Source organism: Lathamus discolor, chromosome Z, assembly GCF_037157495.1.
Source record: "Lathamus discolor isolate bLatDis1 chromosome Z, bLatDis1.hap1, whole genome shotgun sequence".
In the NCBI taxonomy this organism is placed as follows: Eukaryota; Metazoa; Chordata; class Aves; order Psittaciformes; family Psittacidae; genus Lathamus; species Lathamus discolor.
In genome coordinates, this window is record NC_088909.1 from 92,746,219 (window position 1) to 92,757,846 (window position 11,628).

Consider the following 11,628-nt stretch of genomic DNA (forward strand, 5'->3'; position numbering starts at 1 on the left):
TAAACATTTTATTTCCTTTTGTGCAGGAAATAACACACCATTACACTCAAAATCTTCTTCGTGTGCAAAGATGAAGCATGTCATATGTATAAATAAAGCCAAGAATGTATTAATGCTATAGTGTAAATCTTAACATTCTAATTCAAGAGTCATTATGAGTCTAGATGATATTATTGCAGGAAAAGGGAGACTAATAATGCAGTTAGAGCACTTCTGTACAGAAAAAGTCTCAATAATAACGATAATAAAATTGTAATGCATATATTTACTAGTTTCTATCCCTTTCCTTGGAGTTACGCTCACCCTTCCACTGGTCCTCGGAACCTTCCGGAGCTTTGGACTGCTGAAGAGGACAACAGTGTTGACCACCAGCCCTTGGAGTCTCTCACTGTGAGGAAAGTGATGCTTGTGGTGCTGGATTCATCTTCTTCCCCTGAGATGCACTTGGGTTATTTTTTTTATGCTTGCCAACACAGTTTTATACCTTTCCTTTCCTTCAATGGTCTAAGCAGCTCTGTGTTACAAAAGTATTTACTACACATGGTACCATTTATGTAACTACACATGGCACCATTTAAGTACACTAGATATAATTTCTTTGTCCTACTTTTGTCCCTAAAATCAGTGTTGGGCAGCTCCAGGTCCTTATTTCTAAAACTGACCTCTGACGAATGGCTTCCAGTGCCAAGACTGTGCTTCACTTCTTATCACTCCATCCTTTCATGCCTCTGCAGCACACCCTGTCTCTCAGCTCGTCAGATCATTTGCTGTTGTACTAGACCTCTGTTTCTTTGCCCTCTGTCATTGTGTCAGAGCCTTAAACACCTCATTTGACATAGCATCACTGCTTGCTACTGCCAGCTATATAAAATGATGGTTGTACCATGAAGGGATAAACAAAAGTAGGACAAATCAGTGATAGACAATTAGAGAAATCACTGTCATGGCTTAACAATATAAAACAGAGCTGTGAACTCTGTGAACCAAGAGAGGTTCAGACAGAGCACACCTGACACGCCTCAGTCCTGAGTCCTTGCAAATTCACTTCAGAGCTCATAGCCTCCTGTTAGAAGGTAATATTAGATTGCAGGGATGCAGGATTACACCTCAAAATGTTGTCTCTGGACATACTCGTGTTCTCATATTCACTGTCTAAAAGCAATGCATTCACTCAGCACCTGGGACATTTCACAGTGTTATCATAGAATCATAGAATAGTCAGGGTTGGAAAGGACCTCAGGGTCATCTAGTTCCAGCCCCCCTGCCATGGGCAGGGACACCTCACACTAAACCATCCCACACAAGGCTTCATCCAACCTGGCCTTGAACACCGCCAGGGATGGAGCACTCACAACCTCCCTGGGCAACCCATTCCAGTGTCTCACCACCCTAGCAGGAAAGAATTTCCTCCTTATATCCAATTTAAACTTCCCCTGTTTAAGTTTGAACCTGTTACCCCTTGTCCTGTCACTACATTATCTTCCAGTGGTGATGTGTGCAGGGTCTGGGAAAGCTCAGTTTTTCTTTTTAAGCTGCTTGGTTGTACTAAGATCCTTGCAGTGAATGTCAGTGCTATGTCTAAGAGGCTAACCACACCTTCTGTGGCCATGAGGACTGTGGGCTAAGATTACCACAAGCTCTCGTGGTCTAGGATGTTCAGGGGGCTGCAATAACCCTGCAGAACTGGTGTCCTAAGTTTCCTCCTTTAGATGTCCTTTGCTTTCTCAGCCACACCTCCTGCACATATTTTAGGCCACTGCTTTTAGATTAGGGTTTTTTTGTGTGTTTCATCCTTATTAAGAACAAATAAACAAGTTTCTAATTCCAGTGGTTTCTCACATGCAAGAATATTCTATGACTTCTGCAGAAAGTATTAATACTTTGCAGAAAAGGGTTTTGCAAGATTGTCTGATTGGTTTGCCTGGTCCAGCATGTTTTGGACACTTTGTGGGAACAGGGATTGAGAGCTAGAGCTGTGTTTGCTGGCCTCCCCACGAGACAGCAGCTTTGTCCCCAGAGCCAGCCCAGCTCCCAGTGATTTACCAGCTCTGGGCCTGAGCAGCAGCACTGTTCATTTGCAGTAGTGTCCCCCAGCCTGGGCTCTGCCTCCCAGCCCAGCCTGTGGCACTGGCTGAGCAAGGAGAGAGCAGTGCCCATGTCCGGGATTGCCCCTCACCAGCTTCACATGGCGATGGCCAAAATACCTGCTCTGTGTCTCTGTCCGATTCTCTTCACCTCCTGTTCCTGGACTAGTTTGGGGGATAGGATAGTGTGGGAAAAAGCAGTTTGGAAGAGTGTTGCCTGCCTTGGCACTGCAGAAATACCAAAAGAAGGGGGACTACAGTGCTTGCCAAAGTAATCCCCACCTCTACTCCCCAGTCAGCTCCTATCTGCATCTTTGTCAAACACAGTACCTAAAGTTTTCAGCCAGTTGTTTCCATGTCTTTAATCATCTTTCAGAAATGTTAAACCAAATTCAGACTCCAGCTGTACTTGCAATTAGTGCAAGTTGTTCTTTCATACCAAACATATTTAACAGAGGCCGCATTATTTCACACCACATTGGAATTTCAAATTGACTTGATTTTCTCTCATATTATTCCATTGTTTTGGATATATACATAAGCATCTCAGACATGCTGAACATTGCCCACTGTTGCTGAAAAGACTCTTGTAATTAATAACCTCAAGAAAAAAAACATATAAAATATTCAAGGGCTGCAGTTTTCTAATTATGATAGAATATGTGAAAAGACCTCTAACCCCCCCCCGCATTATAATAGAATTGTATGTATTCAAACATAAATCTATAAAAAAATAATAAATCTGAAACTTTTTATTCCTTCTAAGAAGGCTTTGAAAAGTTTTTTACATGGTATAATTACCATATAATCACATGCTTCCAAAAAATGAATTCAAGAGAGAAAATATATTCATTACCCTTGAGGAATATATAATGTGGTGATTCATCGTATCTAAAAGCAGCTGCTTTCTTTGTCACCTCTGTAAGTAGCACTCATTTTCCTGGCATGAGCACAGTTTACAAATTCATCCCTGCCCTCCCAAGATTCAGATAACACCATTATCATATATTTAGCAGCAGCAGACAATGAACAGCAGGTACAAATGGCTGGCTGATGAGCTAATACGCTCTGGGCACTCTTCCAGCTTGTATGATAAGAAGAAAAATACACTACTTCAAAGTCTGCCAGTCACAAACCAATTAGCAGAAAAGAGTAATAAAATGACCTAAAAATTCAGGAGTGAACTGGGAGTATAGGTATACTGACATGTTGCCTGATGTTTAGAATTCTAGTTTAGACATTACACCCGATTGAAGAGATACTTCAGCACATTATCATCCTACTTACGTCTTCTTGTCTGTTTTATTCAGGGAGTACTATGTCAGCAATAGAAACATAGGCATCTGCTGCCTACTGGCAGCGTGGGCAATAAATATTCAACAAAGCTGGCAGATCCTGCTGTCAACATTAATTTAGTATTTTTATTTTAGCAAAGGATGCTACTTTCCTAACATACATTGCTGAATAAATGCGCTCAAGAGCTGAGCAAGTGTGTCCCTGTCGCTTTTGTCTTTCCATTTAAAGCAGGGATGTTATCTACTGCTGAGAGGACAACAAACCTTTTTTCACCAAGCAGGCCTAACAGGTTGCTCAGTGACACATCAGCAAGCACTGACACAGGCACTGAGTCCAATTCAAAATGTATTAATAATTAACCCTCTGCTATCTTATAAAATACACATCTGGAAGAAAGTGAGAAACAGGCTGTTGCTGCAGTCTGTTTTACCCTAATCCAGCCTCATTTCCTAATGTTTGTGATTTGCTGGTCAATAAATCTTCTAATATCCTACAGATTTGTTCAGTCCATGAATTTAATTTTCATCCCAGAGTTTTGGCAGCAGAAGGAAAACTCATTGGAGAACAGTTCTTCATGTTCTGCTACATACCAGTCACTTGCTCTTCCTAACCATCAGTGACCAAATGAATAGTGCATCTGAATTGTTGCACTAGTAGTTTCAGTGAAAACAAACATATGCACTAACCTTTGTGCAGACTGGAAACTTTCTATAGAAAATTCTCCGTTGTTAACACTTGAAACTTTGGTCACTGGTTTCAGAAGTACTGCAGTTAGCACAATGCAAGATCACCGTATTTCACATGTGAAATATTGGGCGTTCTTTTGCTATCATATGTACTTGGCAGTTCTAGAAATTACCTAATATCGAGTTAGATACCAATGACCCATTTTATTGGTCTCTTCTCTGGAGCGTAAGAGATGATTTAAAAGAGTCTTAGCCCAAGACTTAATTTGAAGAAGGTGAATTGGGAAGAGTGTTTGCTCTCTCAGGACACTGGGAGCTAACCTGAGGGTATTAAAGTTTGCACAACAGGAGATTTTATTTACCATAAATGCTAAATGCAGAAAAGAAGGTTGGGTTTTGGTTTTTTTTTTTGTTTTTTTTTTTTTTTTTTTGCATTTGCTGAATAAAAGCACCTGTGAAGAACCAGCCTCCAAAGAAATGCAGTGCTTCAGACACTGCAGGGGGCCATGTCACGCCGCAGTGGGCCAGGCATACCCTGCCCATCTGTGGGTGCTCTGCAGCAGCCACAGGGTCCCCACTGGTGATGCAAGAGGTTCACTTCATCTGTCACACAGAATTACTCAGGACCAATAAGTGGCTCAAAGCAGAGACCTTAAAAACAACTTTTAATCAGCAACAACCTGTGATGCCTGTGGTTAGAAAAAAAACCACAACTTGGGCAGATGAGGTGGTAGCCTGAAAATGTGATTCAAATCCCTCTATAGTCGGCAGCTACTCAACCTCAACAGCATATAAAACCAGCCTTCCTTCAGCCAGTAAATTCCCAGACCCTCTTTAAACCCACCCGTGACACATGAAGCAGGATGGGCTCCCCCAGATCTGTACAGCTCTACAGCTCACACCACCTAACATATTAGGGTTCATGTTCTGTCTGTTGATCAGGTTGCATCCTGAGAAGAAAGAGTCCTTGTCATCTACCCACTTTTTTTCTGGGTTATTTCTATTTTAAATTCAAAGACAGTTTAAAGCAGTGTTTCCAGCTGAGCATGAGTTCAAATGTACCTTGCACTTTGAACTTCCTAGGGAAAGACTCTAGGCTTGGGTGGTAGGTCTTAAGGCTCACCCTTGGCAGGTCAGTCTTGGAACTCATTCCCCTGGAGCCAGTGAACCCTCGTCCCAGAGGAAAGCCTGCAGGGTCAGTCACAGGATATTGAAGCCAGCTGAGGGTTTCAGATTCTGGGCATGGCCCTCAGGGACCAGGTACTTTAAAAAAGGCGTATCAGAGTTCACTTCACAGGCACGTAAGTGTTCTTTAATCTTGTTTTCCTTTAGATGGGCTCTTGCATAACCATCACAACTCTTAATAAACTCTGGCAGAGAAATGCCCGGTTAATCTGTGCTGGTATGTTTTAGATGAGTGTTAAGCAATTTGCTGCTTGACCCTACAAAGACATGAGCAATCCTGAAGGAGGTTCAAAGTGCACCTACAAAGACATGAGTAACCCTGAGGGAGGTTCAAAGTGTACCTGAAACAGCCCCAAGAACACAAACCCGAAAGGGCAGGTGGTTAAGGAACTAGGCACTTCCAGGATTGAGAGGTGGCTGATGAAGGTATTTTAAGTACATAATTAGGTGGCTAAGTGCCTCTTCGAATGTAATCCCAAACATTCTTGCTCTGCAGCTCACTGCAGCAGTCCGTGAATTGGCTTCACTGCAATCTGGGACACACCTCTGCTTTGGGTTGCTTCGTGGTCCTGCTCATCAGTGGAAAAAACCCAGTCAGGTTATATCCCTATTTACTGATAGATACTAGGATATGCTCATTGCCAGACTACTTGCAAATTGCAGACCTTTGAGCAGGAATTCAAAATGAGCCAAGAAAGAGTTCAAATTCACCACTGAAATGATACCTTACTGACAGTTATTCACAAGAGACAAAAAAGTATCCGACGGGTAAAATCCTGAAAAAAGGTTTCATGAATTTTTAATGCACATTCTAAGAACGCAGCCTGCCAAACTGGAGTATAAACCGAATGTAGAAAATGCACAGGTATGGTAAATTTATATAAAAGATAGAATTGCTTCAGACAGAACATGCCTGATGCACCCATAATAAAGAAGAAGTTGAATCACCCCTACCCACAGACACACAGCTAGCTTTTCCAGTTGCTACAAATCACAGATCCTACATGCCAGTTTAATGCTACCAGGCCATTTTTGCCTGCTTTTCTTTGTTAGGCTTGTTCCTCCTCCTGACAGTGGGAATGGTGACTGCTGTGTGGGAATGTGGTTCAGTGGAGTGTTGTTAGCAGAAGTATGGTGGCAAGGACAGAAGGCATGTCATGCCTCTCACATGAGGTAGTGTATTCACATCAATTCCCAGGTATTCCCACACCTCAGCTAAGTATGGGAATTTATGTTATTAGAGCTGCGTAACTCCCTGTGCGAACACTGGGCATTCTTGTCCAGAATTTAAGTAAACTCAATTTTATTTGCTTTAATTTATTAGTAGGGTAAATTAAGCTAAATGGAAACAATATGTATTGTGAATGACTACAGGAACACAAGGCTTCAAGACAGTTTAGCTAATCTACTTTAAATGTATTTTGAACAAATTTTCCTGACTGTCCAAGTGCACAACTATTTAAAGCTTGAGCCTATAAGGAATGCAGATCCTTTAAGCTTAGCTTAAGGTGCCTGGCTCACTAAGGGACCCTTGCATCGGATGACTTGGCTTCCCAGAAGGACAAAGGACATCTAGAAGCAGACAGTGAAGGAATGAGCTGGGATCTTGGGCAGCACAGCCTCCTTGGGAGCCTGTGTCCTTCCTACACAGCTTCAGATGAACATTTTATAGCCTGGGGAACTACAGCCCAGAATCTACTTTGGTGGGTGGGCACCTTCAGTGTGCCATCTTTAACAGCAGGGAAGAGCTCAGCCCTGTCAGATGCTGCTGGGAATGCATTTCTTGCACACTGCTCTGGCTAGCAGCTTCACCTACATGGAGGGGAATCACAGCTCCTTCAGCCTCAGAGGTTCAGCCACAAGCATCTACAATCAGTGTGAGCTAAGGCTCCTCCAACCCTTGCTGTCTCTGAGCATGTAAGAATGCCAAGGGAGGTTGTGAGATGACCTTGAAGCCTGTTGCTCTGCGAATTTACTGCCAGAGTTTTCTCCTCTCAGTGATGCTCCTGTATTTCACACCAATAAATACTGGATTTCAAAGAGAAAGTGCCCACAGCTGCCTTCTCTGGGATACTTAATCCTTTGGACGGGCGCTTTTGACCTCAGAGAAGTCCAGAGGGAAATTTGTAACATTCTCCAGCTTCCTTCTCTAGCTGTCAACACACAGCTGCCCAGTCTGCACTCAAACTAGGAGGAAAGAGACAATTGCTTCCTCTTTCCTTCCCGTCCTCCTGCCCTACTGAGTTCCAGAGAGGCTTTTCTCCCACATTAGTGCACTGAGCAGTGCTCCAAGGTGCAGAGTTTGCCCTTTAGCCGGTTGTTACTGGGAGCAGTTAGATTTCTTTCTTCCCACCCCCAGGAATGGGGATGTATATTGCTCAACTCTTTAGGCCAAACCCATTCCCTAAATACGGTTCAAAGTGTGAGCAATCAGTTCTTGAACTACTGCATGCTGCCTCATCACTGCGTGTGCTGGGGGGTATGGACAGCTAAGCCTGGAAAATCACCTCTTCAAGGCACTGCAAGGCTGAAGTGTCTTTGCTTACAGCCACCTGGAGGGAAAGACAGGCCCAATGGGACAACAGCTCTAGCTGCTCACCTCTGCCGGTGATGCATCAGCCATGTTTTTATCCAGGGTTTAATGTGTATCATCATAATCTCAATTTTCCATCTGATTTTCATGCCACTCAAAATTCAGTTTCAAGGCAACCTGACACATTGTTTTCCTTAAAGCAGAGATCCAGCTGCCTTTCAGCATGCAGCTTGTGAATGGATGTTGCTTATGGAACAGCCCAAACTGTCTGAGAGCAACTGCTTGTACTTACTCACAAATGAGTCCCAGGGAGACAGTGGGAAGTGGAAAAGATTAAAAAAAACCAAACATGAAATTAAAGACTCTGCTGAAGAAGGTAATGGAGCAGACGGACTTCCCTTACTGTCTGGCAATCTTTCATTAGCACGTTTGGTCTTGTGTGCATGAATCCAATGGACAGACTGTGTTTCTACACCACAGCTACACACGCACACAACATGGAACTGGTACAACAGTGACAGCAGGGATTTTTCCTCTCATACAGCTTGCTTCACAGATCCTTAACAAGGATTTGCATTCCCCACCCTTATTAAGCTCTGAAAAACCCTTCCTATTTTTCTTACAGTTGTATGAAGTGAGATCTACACGATAGATAAAATCTGTCACGGACTTGACATGGCAATTGAATCAGTAGCATGGTCCTCAATTTCTTTGATTTAACAATTAGGATAGTCATCTCATCTGCAACATTTCTCTGAGTGAAGCAAAACGAAAGCCACTGAATGTGGCGGAACCATGTCAGGATGACACTGGGGGACTCTGACATTCCTTACTTTGCAAGTGATGTTTTGCAACATTGCCTGTGTGTTTGCGACTACAACAGAAACTGCCTGGAAAACTGAAACTGGTGCTTGCAGCTCTTCCCCTTAGTCACCTTCAGAAGCACTGGGATTGAGGTGATGGGTATAGTACACTCCTCAAAGACAGGGAGCCAGCTGAGTGCCTCTGGAGGTCAGAGAAGGAACTGAGCATTTCCTACAGCTCTTACCCAAGAGCTAGAGATAAAAATGGAAGAGGGAGGACTCATGTAATGTTAATTCCCTACTTTTATTTTTAGTGAAAAAACGTGACTCTTGCTTTTATTTCCAAAAGGAAAACCTTAAATAGCATGGGGTGAATCAGTACCAACTGTGAGACATACAGCCACTCTAACTCACTACAACTAGAACCTTGTGCTGCCTCACCTAGTTCCTTGATTTTTTGTACATTTATGTTGTGCTCCTCATGTGAAGCATTATTTTGTCAATAAAAACTTTGTTGTTACTGTCAATTATAGGGATCAAAAGAGAGAAAAAAGACAGAATTAACCCCCCCTGTTTTTATCGTCTCACAGAATGTTTTCATGTTCCTTGGAAATGCCTTTTAAAATTAAAACCAGTAAACACCCACATGTTCCTTCCGATTTTTTTGTTTCAAATGATAATGTCATATTCCCTAAACCACCAGGAGTGTATTTTATTGAAATTACAGGAAAGAACTTTTTGACAGGCAACTTCAAATTCTGTAGGTTAGATTCAACTGTAATCAGCAAAGGAGGGGAATACTCTGGGTTGACAGATGTAATTTTGACTCAGAGCCTGACAGTCTTCCCAGTGGAGCCAAGGAAAAAAATTCTCCTTGATTTCAAATTAGAACCAAATTAAGTGCTTAGTTTTAAATGGAGTTGCCAAGTAGCAAATCTATCAGACAGTTGGTTTGGGAGACATCGTTTAACTTTAGAAAATTGAGAGTTTTACTGTATCTAAAAGTCATCAGTATGGAAATTAACTCAGTGCGTGCCTGAGCTCTGCTGCTAACTGCATGAGTCTGAAGTATACTGAAGCTGCATTACTTGTATATATTCCACAATTTATGTTCCTATGCATAGCATGTATTACACTACACTTCACTACATTCAGAAATGACTGAAATAAAAAAGCCAGCATCTCCAAACTTAAGCAATGTAGAAGTAAGGTAACCCACGTGACTAATTCAGCTTCTCTGTGAATATGCATCAAAAATGGGCCCCAATGACATAACTGTGCATGATTTTTCTGGGAAGGTCTTTCTCCTTCCATCCACTAAATGAACAGTACCTGAGACTACTCTAGAGATTTATTTTACCCACTGGTGTACACATGGCCCCATCCTTATTTGCCAGATAGCATTCACACCTCATTCTGAAGACTAAGTATTAATTTCCTTAGAAGGGTTCAGTGTTTTCTTAAAGCTTAGTAAAGCAATGTCTGAAAACTAGTTTATATTTGCAATATTATAGCAAAATGAGCTGGGTTTCTTATTCCCCATCTGCAACTAACAGAATGCAAATGTCCTGTAATTTGTGGTGGTCTACCTAAAGAAACGAATTCTTGATTATTTTTTTCCCAGAGAACTTTGCATTTTGTAGCATTTTCTCTATTCAAAGCACAATGTCCATAACCTTCAGGGAAAACTGAATGCCATGGCCTTTTTCCAATGTAAGTCCTGGGTTTAAACTCAAGCCTACACAAAATGGAGAGCACGCTTTTCATGCAAATAATTTATTTTGTGCACTTATGCAGGCAACTTTAATTCTGATATTTCCTGACTCCTTTTTTACTGAATGATTAATCTTAGCTTTCTTTAATATAGTTTCCTAAACTGATCCCCTCTTCCCTTCCAAAGAAAAAACCCAGATAACAGAACATACGGAGCTGTACCAACACCACCAGTACTGCCTGACAAAGACTGCATTACACTGTCTCCTTCAGCCCCAAAGCCTACAGCTCATCAACAGAGTTAAACTTTTAAACTGCCATATCAGACATTTGACTATCGAGCAACGGAAGTAATTTCAAGTAAGAGAAACAAAATATTGCTGTCCTCACCACCAGTACTCAGGTTACCCATTTTGTGTCTACTTACTATGTTTTTTTAACAGCAAAAGGCCATGGATGCTTTGGAAGATCAAGGTATAATCAGGGACTGGAGGAACAGGCTTTTGTAGTCACAAGGCTTTCAGTCCTCTCCCTTTTCTGATCTTTGTCCCCATGTGTTTCTCCCAGACCACCTCTGACCTCCACTTTGCTGTAGCTGCCAGGTCCAACTTCAATCTGGTGCTTCAGACTGCTGCTTCTCTGCTCCCATGGTCAAGCTCAAATAGCAGCCACACCAGGACCTACCAACTGCTTCTTTGCCCACCTTCTGGTGTGGGAGGCTCAGCCTTCTGGATGAAGGAAAAAACAGTTACAGAGAAAGTCTCACTTAGCCACTGCTGACCAAGGTTAGAACCAAGACTGCTTGGACCAAAGGGGAGCTATGAAAAATTTATCTATCAAACTTGAGCACAGTAGGGGCTAGAGAAACTATAGTTTTACTTGGAAATATTTGACAAATTTTCACAGGCAGTGCAGCAGGCCTATCTGAGGATGCAAAAGGTAACTTGTCCACCAAATTTCAAGCCCTTGCTCCAAAATATGAAAGACGTAAAGCTTTCCCACCAAACAGTTTAGAGAATTCAAGGAGAAAATAAAAACTAGTTTATTTTTATGATCTCCTTCTGAGAAACAGCCATGCAACTTTCATTGAAGTTTCCCAGAAGAATTCAGTCTGGAGCAGACAATGAGCATGGAAGATGCTAGCTGGAATAGTGAAGGTCTGACAAAGCAAGAAGGTACTGCAAACAGGGTCTTGTAATTCAGCAAAAAGAAAACTGTGCCTCACCAAATAATGTAGGTATTTTCAGTGGAGGCAGTTGATTAACATTTTCTAAAGTCATATCAATTTTATACCCAACATATTATTTCATTTAAATTTTTTTCCCAGT